We start from the raw sequence: 18,116 nt of genomic DNA on the forward strand, positions 1-18,116 counted from the left end.
CAGCAAGCCCATGTCCATTTGCAGGGTCCCTGTAGGGTTTAAGCCTGCACTGGATTCCTTCTGACCATTATCCAGGAATGTGAACAGGCTTGCCCTCTGGCCGAGTGCACTGGATTACCGCCACTGGTCTCACCAGCCCTGGAGGGGTAACCTGCTTTAGGGGCTTGCCTGGGTGTGTTTTTGATGGAGATGAAGATACAGGGGTTGAGTAGTCTTGAGTCATATCCTGATTGCCATGGTTGGAGGGCCCTGAACCAATCTTGTAAGCTCTTGTTCACCTTAATATGTGTCCCCATAATGGTCCCAGGAGCCCTGGTGACATAGTGCTTAGGCATTGGGCTGCTAACCCTAAGGTCAGCAGTTTGAAACCACCAGCCACTCCATGGGAGAAAGATGGAGCTTTCTCCTCCCAGGAAGAGTTGCAGTGTCAGAAATCCATAGGGACAGTCCTACCCTGTCCTCTAGGATTGCTATGAGTTAGAGAGAGAGAGAGAGAGAGAGAGAGAGAGAGAGAGAGAGAGAGAGAGAGAGAGAGAGAGAGAAAGAGAGAAAGAGAATCATAGTCCTGTTTTGTAGACTTGCGTCTAGCTGTGATGTATGAATCTGCAGCCAGTCATGCAGCTGTGACAGTTTCCTCATTCTTCCTGTGTCCTGTTTGAACCATCAGTTCCCTGTAAATGCTTGGACACCATAATGACCTCATGCTGATGCCATCCCTCATCCAGATAATCTGTTGCTGTATTTCCTGTGTCCTGTTAAAGACATAATAAATGTCGTCATTAAATTACACTTGAGATTGAGGTCTCTTTTGTACCTTCAGCAGCCCTGGTGGCATAGTGGTTTCACCACGTTGGGCTGCAGTTTGCGACCACCAGCCGCTCCTCAGGAGAAACATGGGGCTTTCTGCTCCCGTCAAGAGTTACAGTCTCGAAAACCTGCAGTGGCAGTTCTACCCGTCCTATAGCGTCACGGTGAGTGGAACCCGACTGCACGACAGTGAGTTTGGTTTGCTCTGTACTTCAAAACTCCACTGGCACATTAGTGTGGTCAGGCAGAGCATTGGTTGCTCCCCGCCGCTTAGTCAGAGTGGATATGCACTAGCGTTTGTTGGATGACCGGATGAAATGTCCATGAAGCAGATGGACTTGGGAGCCCCCTGGCCCCTCTTCCTGCTGCCTGGCCATGCTGGGACTGGGGTCCAGGAGGCTCCACCCCATCACTCTGATGCCTACTGGTCTCTCATTCTGCCCATGGGCCTTGCCGGGGCCTGTGGTTCCCTGTGGCGTGGAGTGCTGTACACAGGAGTTGAGACCTGCTGAGATCTGCTCAGGATGGAATTTGGAGAAGAGAAGTGCTGGAATCATTCCCAGCATTCAGTCTGGGTTGAACTTGCTTGTGAAGGGCTTGCTCCGGTGGGAGGTTTGATTAAGACTGAGGCTTACTAGGGGCTGTGGTGATGTGGTGGTCCACACATTCGGTTGCCCATTGCAAGGTCAGCTGTTTGAAGCCACCAGTCATTCTGAGGAAGAAAGACAAAGCTTTTTACTGCTGTAAAGATTCACTGCACCGGACACCCACAAGGACGGTTCTACCCGGTCCCATCGGGTCGCTAGGAGTCAGAATGGACTTGATGGCACTGTTTGCTTTTTCGAACGCAGCGAGTGGCAGAGACCGGCCTGGACTTTGTGCAGGTGGGGTTGGGCTGCTGGTGAGGCAGGTTGACTGTGGGGCCTTTGTTGCTGTAGAGCCCTTTGGGGAATGATTTTTATAAAAGATCTGACCTCGAGGCCCCAGCCACGTTGAGGGTGGAGGTGAGAGTGGGGTGGGAAGGAGGAACTCATCTGGTGTCGCACCCGGCTTGTCTGAAGTTGCTCCCACTGCTTAAGTCCCCCCCTTTTCAGACAGGCTCGACGGTGCTGTGCCCTCTGCTATGTGCAGGTGTCCTTCCTTGTGTGCTTGAGTATCACCCAGAAGCGCCCTCTGCCGTCTGCGCGTGCCCATCATTCTTGTGAGTTTCCTTACTGCCCCACAGCGCCCTCTGCCATCTGCACGTGTCCAGCTCTGGACTGTACTTCGAGCTGATGTCACAGGATGAAAACATCGAACTCCAGACCGAAGTGCCACTTTTTAGGAACCACTTGGTAGCATTGTGTCTGCTAGTTCAGAATTTCATAAAGTGTTTTGTTTTTAACGGGAATTCGCAGCTGTGTGAGTCTGTGTGCCGGGGTGCACTGGGTGGGTTTGGAGGACACCCCGAAATTCTTCCGCCTCCCTTGGGTGCACTGATGCCGCAGGTCCTTTGGCTTGGCTGTGACGACAGTCTCTCTCACTGGCTTCAAGGCATGGTATGTGGGTGCAGTCTAGGGAGGATGAAGGAGAGGTGATGACTCCCCGCCACCTGGCGGACGTGGACCCCTCTCCGGGCAGTGAGTGGGTTCTTCCCGTCCCCTGCTCGGCCTCCAGGCTCTTCCGAGATGGGGCTGCAGGCTACCTGCTGGCGTAAAGACCGTGCAGTTCATCTTTTCAGTGACAGCAATACCACGTGTCCTGGAGTTGACGCCTTCCCACAGTGACCCCCACATGTGCGCCATAAGGAGGCTCCTTCCACTTTAAATTTGGGATTGTGGACAGAGCAGCCCGTCATTTCCCACTCAGCAGTTCATCCACTTTCTGATTCAACTCCGTGCACCAGCACGAATCCTATTCCAGGGTTCCTCGGCCCACCCCTCCTTTCCTGACCCGCTGAACGTGTGCATGCATCAGTGCCCAAAGCCCAAAGGGGTGATTAGCCCAGTCCCAGCCCCACAGGGTGACTAAGGGCCATAGTCCCGGGGGTCCCACCAGTCTCCATCCCAACCAGCAAGCCTGGTGTCTTTTATGATTTTGGGCTCTGTTCCACATTTCTCCCCTACTCCATCCAGAACCTTCTAACGTGGTCCTTTTCAGAGCAGATGGTCATGGTAGCCGGGCTCCTAGTAGTTCTTCTGGTCTCAGGCTTGTGGAGACTGAGGTTTGCGCAGCCCGTTGGTCCTTGGGACTCATTGTTACCCCGTCCTTTCTGATTTTCATCACTCTGTCTTCGGGGGGCGGCAGGGGGTGGGGAACGGGGGCCGATGGCTGCACCTTAGGTGGCTGCTCACGAGCTTTTGCGTCCCTTGTTGCGACTCACCACATTAGGATGTAGCATGTTGTCTTTATGAACTATGTTATGCCAGTTGACCCAGGAACCCCTGTTGTTTTTTAAAATACTATTTTTATTGCCATATCTTATACATTCCAACATACCCATTCAGATACAGTTCAGTTGTTCAATTCCATCGGATGGGGTTATACAATCATCAATGCTTTCAGCCCCCCTTTTCCTTCCCCCCCTCTTCCTGTACCTGAGGGGTCATCTATCTTGACATTCATGCACTGAGCGAGCTTATATATACAAATGAACATATGCAAAGCTAACATGTTTGATGCATAAAGCCCTTATTAGTAAGGAGAGGAAACCTTAAAGAACTAGAGGATAGTTGTGTGGTTCATCAGTACCATACTGCCCCTGATATTTATCATACAATTCACGTGGCCCTTCTCACAGGGACTGTCCAGTTATCTTGTAGGTGGGTTTGGGTCTCTGTTGCATTCAGTCCCCTTCACGTCAATCTGTTGCTTGTTTTTGAACTTCTGATATCTCTTCCTGTCGATACCTCGTGATCGCACAGGCTGGTGTGCTTCTTCTATGTGGGCTTTGTTGCTTCCCTGCTGGATGGCAGCTTGTTAAATTTCAAGCCTTCAAGACCCCAGATGCTATGTCTTTTGATAGCTGGGCACCATCAGCTTTCTTCACCACATTTGCTGATGCACCCATTTGTCTCTAGCAATTGTGTCAGGAATGTGGGTATCATACACTGCCCCCCCCCCCGGTTTTAAGAGTTAGATTGTCAGGTCTTTTCTCCAAGGTGCTTTTGTGTGGACTCCAACCTCTAGCCATCTGGTTAGCCACCAAGCATGCCATTGTCTGCTTGCACCAACCAGAGACTTCCCTAATTTTAGTTAAAAAGAGCCAAACCAAAAAACCTTCATCGCTACCAAGTTGATCCCAATGACTAGAATGACTAACTCATGTGTTACAGGGTAGGGCACTGATCCATAGGGGTTTTCTTGGCTACAATCCTGCAATACACCCAATAGGCTTTTGTTGTTTAGAATGTACACAGCAGAACACGCAGTAATTCAATTGTTTCTCCTTGTACATTCACCGACACGGGTAATTAAATTGTTTCTCCTGGTACATTCACCATCACGGAGTTCCTTCTAGTTGTGCAGCCATGACACCTTCGTTTTCAGTGTGCCCCCCCATTCCATAGCCTCACTGCCCCCTCAGGTTCCCGTGTCACCGTTTGAGTGGTGTGGTCACTTTGGTCTGGTATGTGGTTGTGATTGATGCTGTTGGGTGTCCTGGAGTCAGTTCAGACTCTCAGTGACTCTGTGTATGACAGAGTGTACCATGGGCTGCTCCTACGCCATCCTCACAATCGACAATTGTTCTTATGTTCCAGCTCCTTGTTGCAGCCGCCGTGTCCATCCTTCTCGCTGAAGCAAGCACGACGCCCTTCCCCAGGGAGTGCTCTCTTCTCATACCATTTCCAGCGTAGGTGAGTGGACATCTTGCCTTCCTTCCTTCTGGATAGCCTTCTTCCAAGACAGGTTTGTATGGTCTTTTGGCAGTCCGTGTACTTTCAATATTCTTTGTCCGCACCACACTTCCAAGGCACAGGATTTTCTTTGGTCTCTCTTATTCAGTGTCCAATTTTACATGTGCATGAGGTGATTGACAAATACCATGGCCACGGAGGGAAGAGGAAGCGGGGAGGTAGAAAGGGGGGACCGATTACAAGGATCTACATATAACGTCCTCCCTGGGGGATGGGCAACAGAAAAGTGGGTGAAGGGAGATGCCGGCCAGTGTAAGATATAAAATAGTAATTTAACAATTATCAAGGGTTCATGAGGGAGTTGGGAGCAGGGAGGGTGGGGGGAAGGAAAATGAGGAGCTGATTCCAGGAGCCCAAGTGGAAAACGAGAGGTTTGAGAATGATGAGGGCAACGAATGTACAAGTGTGCTTCCCGGATCCTCGCTCCGCGCCCGCGCCGGCAGCATGACCGACGCGCTGCTGCCCGCTGCTCCGCAGCAGCTAGAGAAGAAGGGCGGCGGCTACTTTCGGAAGGGCTGTAATCCCCTTGCACATACTGGCCGGAGTAAGCTGCAGAATCAAAGGGCTGTGCTGAACCAGCAGATCCTGAAAGCTGTTCAGATGCGAACCGGAGCGGAAAACCTTCTGAAGGCAGCCACAAAGCAGAAGGTGCGGGAGCAGGTGTGCCTGGAGCTGAGCTTTGTGAACTCCGACCTGCAGATGCTCAAGGAAGAGCTAGAGGGGCTCAACATCTCAGTGGGCGTCAATCGGGGCGCAGCGGAGGCGTTTGCCATTCCCCTGATTCCTCTTGGCCTGAAGGAGACCAAGGACGTGGATTTTTCCGTCTCTCTCAAGGATTTTATCCTGGAACACTGCAGTGAAGATAGCTACGTATATGAAGATGGAATCGCTGACCTTATGGATCTGTGACAAGCTGTCGGACGCCCAGCCGGGATGAGGCTGGTGTTGAATTGCTGATGAGTTACTTTCTGCAGCTGGGTTTTGTGGAGAGTCGGTTCTTCCCACCCACCAGGCACATGGGGATCCTGTTCACATGGTATGACTCCCTCACCAGGGTCCCCGTCAGCCAGCAGAATCTGCTGCTGGAAAAGGGCGCCCTCTACACACAGATCGAGAGTGCTGGGGACGCCTTCCAGAGGGCCGCAGGGATTTTGAGCCACTTGAAAGACCTTTACTCACATTCCCAGTTATGATATGAGTCCTGCCATGCTCAGCGTGCTCCTCAGAATGATGCTCGCCCAGGCCCAAGAATGTATGTTTGAGAAAATCAGCCTTCCCGGAATCCAGAACGAATTCTTCATGCTGGTGAAGGTGGCATAAGAGGCTGCCAAGGTGGGGGAAGTCTACCAGCAGCTGCACGCTGCCCTGAGCCAGGAACCGGTGCAGGAGAATGTCCCCTACTCCTGGGCTCGTTTGGCCTGCGTGGAGGCCAGCCACTACACAGCCCTGGCCCACTCCGCAGCCACCCTGCTCATGGACCACGAGTTGAAGCCTGGTACAGATGTGGGCCACCAGGAGAAATGCCTGTCCCAGCGGTACAGCCACACGCCCGAGGGACTGACCCCCTTGGCCACACTGAAAAATGGACCCCAGCGCAGACAACTGGGAAAGTCGCACCTGCGCCAGGCCCTGGAGCCCCACGAGGAGTCGAGGCGGGGGGTCCAGCCTGTACATGAAGCTGCGCAACATCGAGGTCCTCCAGGAGGTGCTCTCGGCAGCCCACCAGCGTTCATGGCTCAAGTGCTCCCAGCACCAAGAGGACGAGGACTTGTTCAACCTGCCCGCTGCTCCTGACATTGTTTCTAAGACTGAGCAGGAAGTGGAAGCGATTCTGCCCCAGTTCTCCAAGGTGACAGTAACAGACTTCATGTAGAAGCTGGGCCCACTGACTGTGCTTTCGGCTAACGAGATGGACACCTCCTTGAAGCATCCATTTCCTCACAGAGGAAGGAGACTTGGGGTTCACCTTGAGAGGAAATGCCCCCGTGCAAGTTCACTTCCTGGATCCTTACTGCTCCGCAGCCGTGGAAGGAGCCAAGGAAGGAGATTATATTGTCTCTCTTCAAGATGTGGATTGTAAGTGGCTGACGGTGAGTGAGGTCGTGAAACTGCTGAAGCGCTTCGGCGAGGCCCGCATCGAGATGAAGGTCGGGAGTGCCCTGGACTCCGCATCGTCCATGCACAGCAAGTGTGCCACATGCGCCGTGGGCACGCAGAAGACATGCTCCATGATCTGTTTAGCCATGCAGGAGGACGACAAACCGGACAAAACCAAGAAAATCACCAGGAAGCTCTCTTTCCTGAGCTGGGGCACCAACAAGAACTGGCAGAAGTCCGCCAGCACCATGTGCCTCCATCACGGGGTCACGAGGCCGAGCGTGAAGAAGCAGCTCGCTCCCCTCTCCATTCGGCCTTCTTAGCGCCGACAGTTCTTTGTACTAACGTGATGAAGACGGAACCGTCTAGACCAGGGCATTTCTGAGTGCTGGCGCAACCTTAATATTGTGCCACTGAGACATTTCTCTTCCATCTGGGCTGTCTTAGTCTGTACTCACTGCCCGGATTCTTTATGGGTGAAAGTAGCGAGAAGGCTGTCGGAATCTGAGGGTGACACTGACTCGAGCGTCACTGCATTGCTGCCTGTTATTTATTCAGTGCTGGAAACAGAACAGTGTTGGCATGTGGCCAATGCTGGCAGTGGTCACGTTGCAGGAGTGACTGCAACCTACTTCAGTCCGACTGAGAAGTTCCAGGACTGAGTAGTAAAAGGTCTTTCACCAAAATTCAGAAGGCCCCTGCTTTAAGGCAGGCCAGGGGGACTACAGGAATAGATCTCAATTAGTGTGCCTAGAAACTTCCAAGAGCTGCTCCCTAATGCTTTATCCTGCCTTTTCCTGTTACCTCTACAGAATTTGAATGCTATTTCCAGACAAAGCCTACTGCCAAGTTTGTCAGGGCTTTTAAAATGAAGACAACTTAGGGACAGCTTGGTCATTTCTAATTTCAGGTCATTTGCGAATTGCTAACACAGAGGCAGTGTTAGATGAAGGTGCTATCTACAAGGTAGATAAGATACTGTTTGATACTCAAAACATTTTTCATTTTGTTTAAAGTAGAAAGCACATAGTTATATATTTTTAAAGTCTTGGGTTAAAAACAAAATGAACTTTTCTTTTTTTCTTTCAAGTAAAGATGGACATGATTCAGAGTTCTCTCGGATTCTTAAAAATGACATTCTGCCAGCCAGGTTCTCTCGTTGTAAGTTTAATGAGGCTGTGAGTCTCTCGAGGCTCACTTTTGACAGAGTGCATGTATACCTGGGTAGAGTTAAAACAATATGAGGCTGAAATCCATGTTTTTTGAATTAGCAAGAATCTAAGTGTTTTCTATCGTGCACTATCAAAAGGGATCGACCACCTTTAGGAAAGTGTACTCACTACTCCTAGAGCCACATTTGTATGAATATTTAAATAAACATTCCTTTACACTAAAAAAAATTGATGTATGTGTGGATTGTGATAAGAGTTGTATGAGCCCCTAATAAAACGATTAAAAAATAAGAAAAGGGAAATACCATGGCAGTCAGGCACACTTCGGTTCTCAAAATAACTTCCTTGCTTCTCAGTGTTCGTCAGAGGCCTTGTGCAGCAGACAGACACACACACTGCAGTGTGTCCCCTTTTCTCCTGACTGCTCCTTCCCAGGAACTTGGTCTGTGGGTCCAAGGAAGGCAAAGCCCTTGCTCAGTTCACTCTTTCCTGTTGGTGATAACACACTCCTCGGTCCAGTCGTGAGGAATTGGGTCTTCTTCACATTAAGTTACAATCCAAGCTGAAGGCTGCAGTCCTTGACCTTCATCAGTAGGTACTGCAAGTCTTTCTCGCTTTCAGCCAGCCAGGTGTGCCATCTGTTAATGAGGTTGTGTCAGTTGGTCATAAGCCTTCCTCCTATTCTGACGCCTCATTCTCCTTGAGGTTCTCCGGCTTCTGGTAGAGCAGGTTCTTAAAGGAGCGTGATACTCAAGGCAGGCAGTTTTTTATGAGCCAAGCTAGACTAATACTCAGTTTAAAAAAATTTTTATTTTTAAATGTTTTATTAGGGGCTCATACAACTCTTATCACAATCCACACATACATCAATTGTGGAAAGGACATTTGTACATTCATTGCCCTCATCATTTTCAAAACAATTGCTCTCCACCTAAGCCCTTGACATCAGCTCATTTTCCCCTCACTCCCCCTCCCTCATGGACCCTTTCCCTGTCTGACGTCTCCCTTCACCCCCTTTTCTGTTGTCCATCCCCCAGGGAGGAGGTCACATGTAGATCCTTGTAATTGGTTTCCCCTTTCCAACCCACCCTCCCTCCACCCTCCCAATATCGCCACTCACACTACTGGTCCTGAAGGGATCATCCACCCTGGATTCCCTGCGTTTCCAGTTCCTATCTGTACCAGTGTACATCCTCTGGTCTAGCTATATTTTTAAGGTAGAATTGGGATCATGATAGTGCGGTAGGAGGGAGCATTTAGGAACTAGAGGAAAGTTGTATGTTTCATCGTTGCTACATTGCACCCTGACTGGCTCGTCTCCTCCCTGAGACTCTTCTATAAGGGGATGTCCAGTGGCTTACAAATGGGCTTTGAGTCTCCACTCTGCACTCCGCCCCCCACATTCACTATGATATAATTTTTTGTTCTGATGATGCCTGATACCTGATCCCTTCGACACCTCGTGATCGCACAGGCTGGTGTGCTTTTTCCATGTGGGCTCTGTTGCTTCTGACCTAGATAGCCGCTTGTTTACCTTCAACCCTTTAAGTCCCCATACGCTATATCTTTTGATAGCTGGGCACCATCAGCTTTCTTTGCCACATTTGCTTATGCACTCATTTTCTTCAGCGATCGTATCAGGGAGGTAAGCACACAATGATATGAATTTTTGTTCTTTGGTGCCTTATAACGGATCCCTTCGGCACCTCACGATCACGTAGGCTGGTGTGCTTCTTCCATGTGGACTTTGTTGCTTCTGAGCTAGATGGCTGCTTGTTTATCTGCAAGCCTTTAAGACCCCAGACACTATATCTTTTGATAGCCGGGCACCATCAGCTTTCTTCACCACATTTGCTTATTCACCCGCTTTATCTTCAGTGGCTGTGTTGGGAAGGTGAGCATCATAGAGTGCCAATTTAATAGAATAAATTATTCTTGCATTGAGGGAGGCCCAATGTCTTTTTGCTACCTTAATACTAAACCTATAAATACATGCACATAGATCTATTTCCCCATCCTCATGTATAAATATATTTGCATATGTACATGTCTTTATCTAGACCTCACTAAATTCCCTTTTCCTCCCAGCTCTTTCCTCTATTTCCTTTTACTTTCCTCTTGTCCCCCTGTCATGCTCAGTCTTCATTTGGGTTTCAGTAATTCCTCTTGGTTACATTACCCTTGATCACGCCCTACCAGGCCTCCTACACCCTCCTGACCACCGATTTGGGTCACTTGTTGTTCCTTTGTCCCTGGGTTTGTTAACACCACTACCTTTCCCCCCACCTCCCGCTTTCCCATGTCCCCCTGGAACTCTCGGTCACGTTGTTTTCTCCTCCAGATTGTTCATCCAGCCTATCTTATTTATTTATTTCTTTTTTTACATTTTATTAGGGACTCATACAACTCTTATCACCATCCATACATATACATACATCAATTGTATAAAGCACATCCATACATTCCCTGCCCCAATCATTCTCAAAGCATTTGCTCCCCACTTAAGCCCCTTGCATCAGGTCCTCTTTTTTTTTTCCCCTCCCTCCCCTTTCCCCCCTCTCTCATGTGCCCTTGGTAATTTGTACATCGTTATTTTGTCATATCTTGCCCTATCCGGAGTCTCCCTTCCCCCCTTCTCTGCTGTCCCTCTCCCAGGGAAGAGGTCACATGTGGATCCTTGTAATCAGTTCCCCCTTTCCAACCCACTCACCCTCCACTCTCCCAGCATTGTCCCTCACACCCCTGGTCCTGAAGGTATCATCCACCCTGGATTCCCTGTACCTCCAACCCTCATATGTACCAGTGTACAACCTCTGCCCTATCCAGCCCTGCAAGGTAGAATTCGGATCATGGTAGTTGGGGGGAGGAAGCATCCAGGATCTGGGGGAAAGCTGTGTTCTTCATCGGTACTACCTCGCACCCTAATTAACCCATCTCCTCTCCTAAACCCCTCTATGAGGGGATCTCCATTCAGCCTATCTTATTTAGACAGACCTGTGGAGATATTAACATTCACAAAAACAAGACAAAGCAAATCCAAGCAACAATATACAACAAAACAACAACAACAAACCAATGACAAAAAAACAACAAAACAAAAGAAAAGCTTGTAGTTAGTTCAAGGATTGTCTGTTGCCTTTAGGAGTGTTTTCCAGTCCAGTCTGTTGGGGCACCATGCCCTGGCCCCAAAGACCACCTTCAGCATTCCCTGGGGACCTCGCTGCTCCGTTCCCTTGCTGTTCTGTTGCACGCCCTTAGTGTTTTGCCTCGGTGTGGCGGGATCGGATCGGGAGCAATCCCCATACTGTGTCCCCGGTGCTGTCCTCATAACTCAGTTTTAAGAAAACTTCAGGGCATGTTTTTGGTTTAAGTTTCAAAGACGATCTTAGGGTAACAGTTTCAGAGATCCGTCCATTCTCATGGCTCCAGACCGTCTGGATCCTGTGAGAATTTGAGATTCTGTTTTACATTTTCTCCCTTTTGAACAGGAGTCTTCTATGGAATTTTTCCCCTTTTATTGCATAGTTTATTTTTTTAATTTAATCATTTTATTGGGGGCTCATACAACTCTTATCACAATCCATACACCTATCCATTGTGTCGAGTACATTTGTACATTTGTTGTCATCATCATTCTCAAAACATTTGCTTTCTAATTGAGCCCTTGGTATCAGCTCCTCATTTTCCCCCTCCCTCCTCACTTTCCCTCCCTCATGAACCCTTGATAATTTATAAATTATTATTATTTTGTCATGTCTTACACTGTCTGACGTCTCCCTTCACCCACTTTTCTCTTGTCCATCCCTCAGGCAGGGGGTTCTATGTAGATCCTTGCGATCGGCTCCCCCTCTCCCCCCACCGTCTATGGAAGTTTTGATGACGGCACTCAGGCACGGTAGTCAGGCACCAGCCAGTTCTTGCTGGCAAAGCTGGCCGTGCTTCATGGGCGGTGAGCCACAATTCCACCTCCTCCTCCTCCTCCTGGCTCCTCTTCTCCTTGTGCTGCTCCAGGGGCATGAGTGGGGAGAGATCACCGGCTTTCCTTCCTGAGTCACCCACCTTTGGGCTGCGTGTTGTTGTCAGGTGCCATCAGGCTGCTCTGACCCATAGCGACGACCTGCGCACACCAGAAGGAAACCCTGCCTGGCCCTGCGCTGTCCTCGCCACGAGTCCCGTGCCCGAGCCCATGTTGACAGCCTCACTGTCCGCCCACCTCACCGAGGGCCTCCCTCTCCATCCCCGCCCTCCACCGTGTCAAGCCTCGTGTCCCTTCTCCCGGGCCTGCTCTCTCCCGACAATGCGTCCGGAGTATCCCTGAGGCTCACTCTGGCCCCACTTCTTCCAGGACAGCCCGGTGTGTCCTTTAGCTGTCCTCGGCACTGTCAATACCCTTCGCCAGCACCCCAATTCCAGTGCATCGCTTCTTCTTCAGCCTTCCTTCTTCATTGTCCAGCTTTCACATGCACTTGAAGCAACGGAAAAGACCACGGCCTGGGTCACGGGCACCTTAGCTCCCCCAGTAGCATCCTTGCTTTCCAGTACTCTAGATTACCCAGTTCATTGTGTCTGTTGATCTCTTGACGGCTGCTCCCACGAGCAGTGATTGTGGATCCAAGCCCGACGAACGCCTTGACAGCTTGAATCTTTGCCCCGTGTGTCATGCTGTGACCTGTTGCTCCAGCGGTGAGGAGGTTGGTCTTCTTTACAGTGAGTGATAATCCACACGAAGGCTGCAGTTCTTGAGCTGCACCAACAGCACTTTCAGTTCCTCCTCCCGTTCGGCATGCAAGGCTGTGCCGTGTGCACATCACAGATTCTCTGGAAACCTCCCTCCCATCCCGATGCCGCGTGCTTCTTCGTATAGTCCCGTTTCTCCTAGGATTTGCTCAGCATCCAGAGTGAATGACTATGGTGAAAGGAGACGGCCATGAAACATCCCTTTCTTGACCTTAAGCCATGCGGTAGTGTTCTGTTCACGCGACCCCCTCTTGAGCTGTGGACATGCTCCTCATGAGCACCCTTCCGGAGTTGCCGGGCTCTCCCAGGCTCGCCATAGCGTGGAACCAGCCACACAGTTGAGCGCCTTGGCACAGTCAGTGAAACAAGCAGATGCCTTGCGGGCGATCTCTCCTTCTGACCTCGGCAGTGGGAGCCCTGCCCGCTGGCACGCACCTCTGCCAGCTCCCTGTCAGTGCACGACTTCAGCCATTTCGGAGGATCCTCAGCAAAGTTCCACTTGCGTGTGGCATCAGTGAGATTCACCTACAGTCCGAGCTGCCTTTCTGTGGAATGGGCGCAACGACGGGGCTCTTCCTGTCCTCCCAATCTCCTGGCACAGACGAGCAAGTGCTCCCAGGGCTTCACCAGCTGTGGAAACATTTCCGTTGGCATTCCCTCAGTTCCTGGAGCCTTGATTTTGGCTGATGCATTCAGTGCCTCTTGAACTTCTTTCTTCAGTCCCACTGCTTCCTGCTCACATGCTGCCTCCTGAAACGGTTGAAGGTCGACTAGATCTTTTGGGTCTAAACTGCCAGCACCTGCAAGGCACCCCCCACTTTAACAGGTATTGCCAACTCCAGCTTCCTAAAGGCATTACACAGGCTGAGCCCTTCTGGTTCTGCACGCTCTCTCCACCTGCTGCTCAGGCCTTCCGTACAATTCTAGTGTCCTTCATGTGGACGTCACTCTTTTCTGCATGACAATCTGAGGGTAGTGCCAGGGAGCCAGCCACGCTGCTGCTGGGGCAGTTTCTCTCTCTCCTGGGAGACTCTCAAAAACACCCCTTCTGTGACTCGCACAGACAATCTTCGTTTCAGGAAGGCAAGGACCTAAAGCTCCGGAGGCGTGTGTGGGGAGCCCAGGCAGGAGAAAGACGGAGTGCCGGACATACCAGCGCCGGGCCTCCCACTGTGATCTCACTGGAATCTTACTCAGGGAAGGAGATGTGAGCAGCTGCCAGACTCCATTGTGATTCTGCATCATCTCAACCTCTGCGGCAAGTCCAGCTGTGTCCCAGAAGTGAGAGAGCCCACTTCGAGAATTTTACTGCTCTCTCTATTTTGTGGCTTGGGGGAATCTATCTATCTGTCTGTTGTATAGGATTAAAAATTTCCCCCTAGCAACCTCTGTAAGGTCTGGTTGAGATGAACCAACTTTCTTATGTGTGAGAGAGACCGGCTCTCAGTGTCTTTGCCCCGATCTTGTACACTCCCTGTTTTCTTAAACTATTCTGATATCTCTCTGTTCCTTTGCCCTGTATTAAGAATGATGAGAGGGGGAGGGGGGAAAAAAGGGAAACCGAGCTGATTCCAGGAACACAAGTGGAAGGTGAATTATGAGAATGATGAGTGCAACGAATGTATAAGGCTGCTCTGCTCAATTGATGTATGTACAGATTGTGATAAGAGCTTTATGAGCCCCAATAAAAAGATTAAAAATAAATAAATAAATTGGAAAAAAAAGAATGTTGAGAATCTGAAGTGGGGGAAGAGAACATTTGAATTTGAGCTTTTTAAAAAAAATCATTTTATTGGGGGCTCTTATGACTCTTAACACAATCCATCCATCCATTCATTGTGTCAGCACAATGTACAGATGTTGCCATCACCGTGAGTCTTTTAAAATGAATTAATTGACTGTATTCTCAGGTGGCGGCAAAGCAGGCATTGAGTATAGTTTGCTTAATTTCTAAACACATAGGCTTGTTATCCAAGATGTCGGCTTCCAGGATGCCACGCGGCCAACTCCCTCAGATGAATAGTCTCTGTTGTGGAGACCAGCACCCTCCTTTCCCTCATAGCACCCAGTCTTAGGAGCGCACCTTTTAGTTTACTTGTTATAATAAGGCCTCCTAAAACAGAATGTTGGGGAAAAAAAAGTTTGACTTCTGGATGACAAGTAGATGAAGTATATATGGATTTGTTTACTTAAGAACGTAACTTCGATTTCGGTAGCAGGCACATACTTATGAATAACTTCCTAGCTTCAGGACAAAGATCTCTGAGTTACCAGTTTTATTGACGCTCAATCCACCTATCACACAATTCAGTAGTTTATATCAAGAGAAGTTGTACAGTCATCGCCATGAAGAACGCTTTCTCTCCCCCCACCCCCATGGTTAAATCGCTTTTACAATGAGCTGTGTAATCACCCTCAGCTCTACAGTGTCCCTCCCCCTCCCACGTACACTGTTTGCTCCCCCAAGCCCCTCACCTTCCCTGTCACCACTCTCCCCCTCCCTCCCCTTTAAACCCTCACATCAGTTCTTACCTGTATGCCGCTCCTCCTTCTGTGCGTCACAAACTGGAACCCAACAGAAGCAGTGAAAACAAAACAAACAAAGTGGTAAGGATAAAGTAATAACACAGGGGTAAAAACACAAATCGTGGGTAAGAAAGAAAAGACCACCGTAAATATTTAAAAGACCAGGGAAGGGATTTTTGTCATGGAACAAGCAAGAAATACTCGCATCTTGAAGACTCATGGGGGGTCTGCCAGCTATTCAGGCTGGACACTCGGCAGATGGTTTGGGCCCCCACCGCCCTCCTTTGCCTTGTACAAACTGGGTGTTCGCAGTGTAGCCTCTGAGCCTTTCCCCTTCGCCATGTGTGACTTTTGTGATTGCCATCTTTTGATCACACAAGTTGCTGCGCTTCTTCCACGTGGACTCAGTTGACTCCTCGCTTACCTGGCTGCTCGTTTGAATACAAGCCTTTAAGACCCCAGACACTATTCCCATTGGTAGCCGGGCACCTTCTGCTTTCTTCACCACACTTTGCTTTAGCACCTTGATCTTCAGCGATCCTTCGTGAAGGTGAGTATTGAGCAGGGCCATGTGATCAGAACTAACAGCTCTTGGATTGGGGCTAGAGTTCAGTGGGGGGCCCAGAATCCATCTGTTTTTCCCTGGGATATGCACGATTCAGAGTATGTTCATATCTATTTTTTCATGCTTAAAGAGCTACCATAAAAGTTGACCAAAACAATGACAAGTTTTAAAAAAATCCTTTTATTAGAGGCTCATACAACTCTTATCACAATCCATACATACATCAATTGTGTCAAGCACATCTGTACATTCATTGCCCTTATCATTTTCAAAACATTTGCTCTCCACTTAAGTCCTTGGCATCAGGTCCTCTTTTTTTCCCCTCCCTCCCCGCTCCCCTCTCCCTCATGAACACTTGATCATTTATAAATTATTATTTTGTCATATCTTAAACTGTCTGACATCTCCCTTCACCCCCTTTTCTGTTGTCCATTCCCCAGGGAGGAGGTCACATGTAGATCCTTGTAATCAGTTCCCTCTTTCCAACCCACTCTCCCTCTACCCTCCCAGTATCGCCACTCACACTGCTGGTTCTGAAGGGATCATCTGCCCTGGATTCCATTTGCATCTTTTTGACAGTCTGTTTTACTTTTGCCACTGTTGAACGTAGACACCACAGAAGGGACCCTGTCCGACAGCTTCTACGTGTGCGTCTCCGTGCTGCTGCTCTGTCCTTCCAGACGTGGGCCAGTCTCTCTCTCCTCTTCTGAGTTGCCCCCCCCCCCAAGGCTCTTCCCCAGCACCCATTCTTCTTTGGTCTTCCTTCTTCATTGTCTAACCTTGACTTACGGATGAGAACACTGAAAATAACCACGGCCCTCAAAGTGACGGCCTTGCTTTCCAACACGTGTAGCATATGTGTTACTGTTGTTAGGCGCCATCGAGTTGGTTTTGCCTCCTGTGACCCCACCCATAAGAGAACAACACACTCCCCACCCCTGTGACCCCACCGATAAGGAAGGAAACGCTCCCCGGGCCTGGGCCGTCCTCACACTTGTTCCCGTGCCTGAGCCCACTTGACTGTGGCCTCTGTGGCCTCCCATCTCATCGAGGGCCTTCGCGTTTCTGCCGCCCCTGTACTTGACCAGGAGCTGGTCTCTACTGACAACATGTCCAAAGTACGTGAAGCCAAGTCTCGCCAGCCTTGTCTCCAAGCAGCACTCTGGCTACAAGATAGGGTTGGTTGTCCCTTTGGCAGTCTGGGGTACTTCCAGTCTCCGCCTCCAGCACCACAGTTCAAAGGCATCGGTTCTCTATGTCTTCCTTAGTCAGTGTCCCACTTACACATGCACAGGAGGCCAGGGAGAACACCATGGCCTGGGTCGGGGGCCCCTTAGTCCCCAGAGTGACATCCCTGCCGTTCAGTGCTCGTGGCAGCAGAATTACCCCTTGCGACGTATTGTTGGATCCCTTGATTTCCACTTCCCCGGCCATTGGCTGTAGAGCCAAGCAGGACAAAACCCTTGCCAGCGTCAGCTTTTCCCCGTTCACCATGATGATCACATCCTGGAGCACCGACTCCTGTCCGCCCCCCGCCCCCGAGGTTCCCCATCTCATCTTCCAAGTGCCTGTTGTCTGGAGCGTCACATCGAGGGAGTTCTTACAAGATTGTGAAGTGCAAGCCTGACCTTTGAACCCTTTTTGGTCTGGAGTCAACCCTTGTTTCTTCCTTATTTTTGGTTGGGCTGAGTCCCAAGTCCCCACTTTCAAGTGACACTTGGAATGCATGAAGCTGTGCGTATGGGAAAGCCCGTATGTTTTGTTTCTCCCGTGGGTTTTATCTGGAGCTTTGGCGAGGCTGCTATCTGTGGTTCAGGCTCCTGGGTCCAGTCCACCAGAGACGAAGCTGTGTGCTCCCAGAAAGATAGTGTGTTAGACGGGGTTCTCCAGGACACTTACGATTGCATATCTAGATATAGATAGATATGGCACAAAGGGATAGAACAGTAGCAGTACAGAGGGCTCAGTTCAACTCACTTCCATGGGACAGTTAATCTACTGGAAGTCCTTCAACTCACAAGGGCTGCTGGGTCCAAGGTCAAGGAAGCAGACAGCTGAGTCTTCTGCAGGCCAGTGCAGGCAGTCCGGCCACAGGCAGCAAATAGCAGGTGGGTCACCAACAGCCAGGAAGATGGACAGGATCTGACAGTGCTAACTAAGCTCAAGTGATGTATATACCAGCAGCGTGGCGAAGCAGGTCTCAAAGGAGCCCCAAGCTCTAGTGACATGGTCCACGGGTTGGCAGTCCCACATGTAGTAGAGCTCACGAGTTGAGGTAGAGAACTAGCAGCTGCGTGCTGGTCCGATCACCAGAGA

General features: G+C 50.0%; 1 protein-coding gene and 1 pseudogene across 4 annotated transcripts in view; both read left to right on the plus strand.

The window, feature by feature from the left end:
• The window catches only part of WDR25 (WD repeat domain 25), a 166,803-nt gene that overhangs the window by 1,635 nt on the left and 147,052 nt on the right, over positions 1 to 18,116 (plus strand). For 2 of the 4 annotated variants that reach the window (XM_075531783.1, XM_075531782.1), the window contains exon 2: positions 4,548 to 4,643. The gene's annotated coding sequence lies outside the window, so the exon portion shown is untranslated. Of the gene's footprint in view, positions 1 to 820; positions 972 to 4,547; positions 4,644 to 18,116 lie in introns of all 4 variants that reach the window. The other 2 variants (XM_075531780.1, XM_075531781.1) reach the window with 2 other exon arrangements.
• LOC142426351 (rhophilin-2 pseudogene) lies at positions 5,148 to 7,145 on the plus strand (annotated as a pseudogene).

This window comes from Tenrec ecaudatus, chromosome 14 (assembly GCF_050624435.1).
Source record: "Tenrec ecaudatus isolate mTenEca1 chromosome 14, mTenEca1.hap1, whole genome shotgun sequence".
Lineage (NCBI taxonomy): Eukaryota > Metazoa > Chordata > Mammalia > Afrosoricida > Tenrecidae > Tenrec > Tenrec ecaudatus.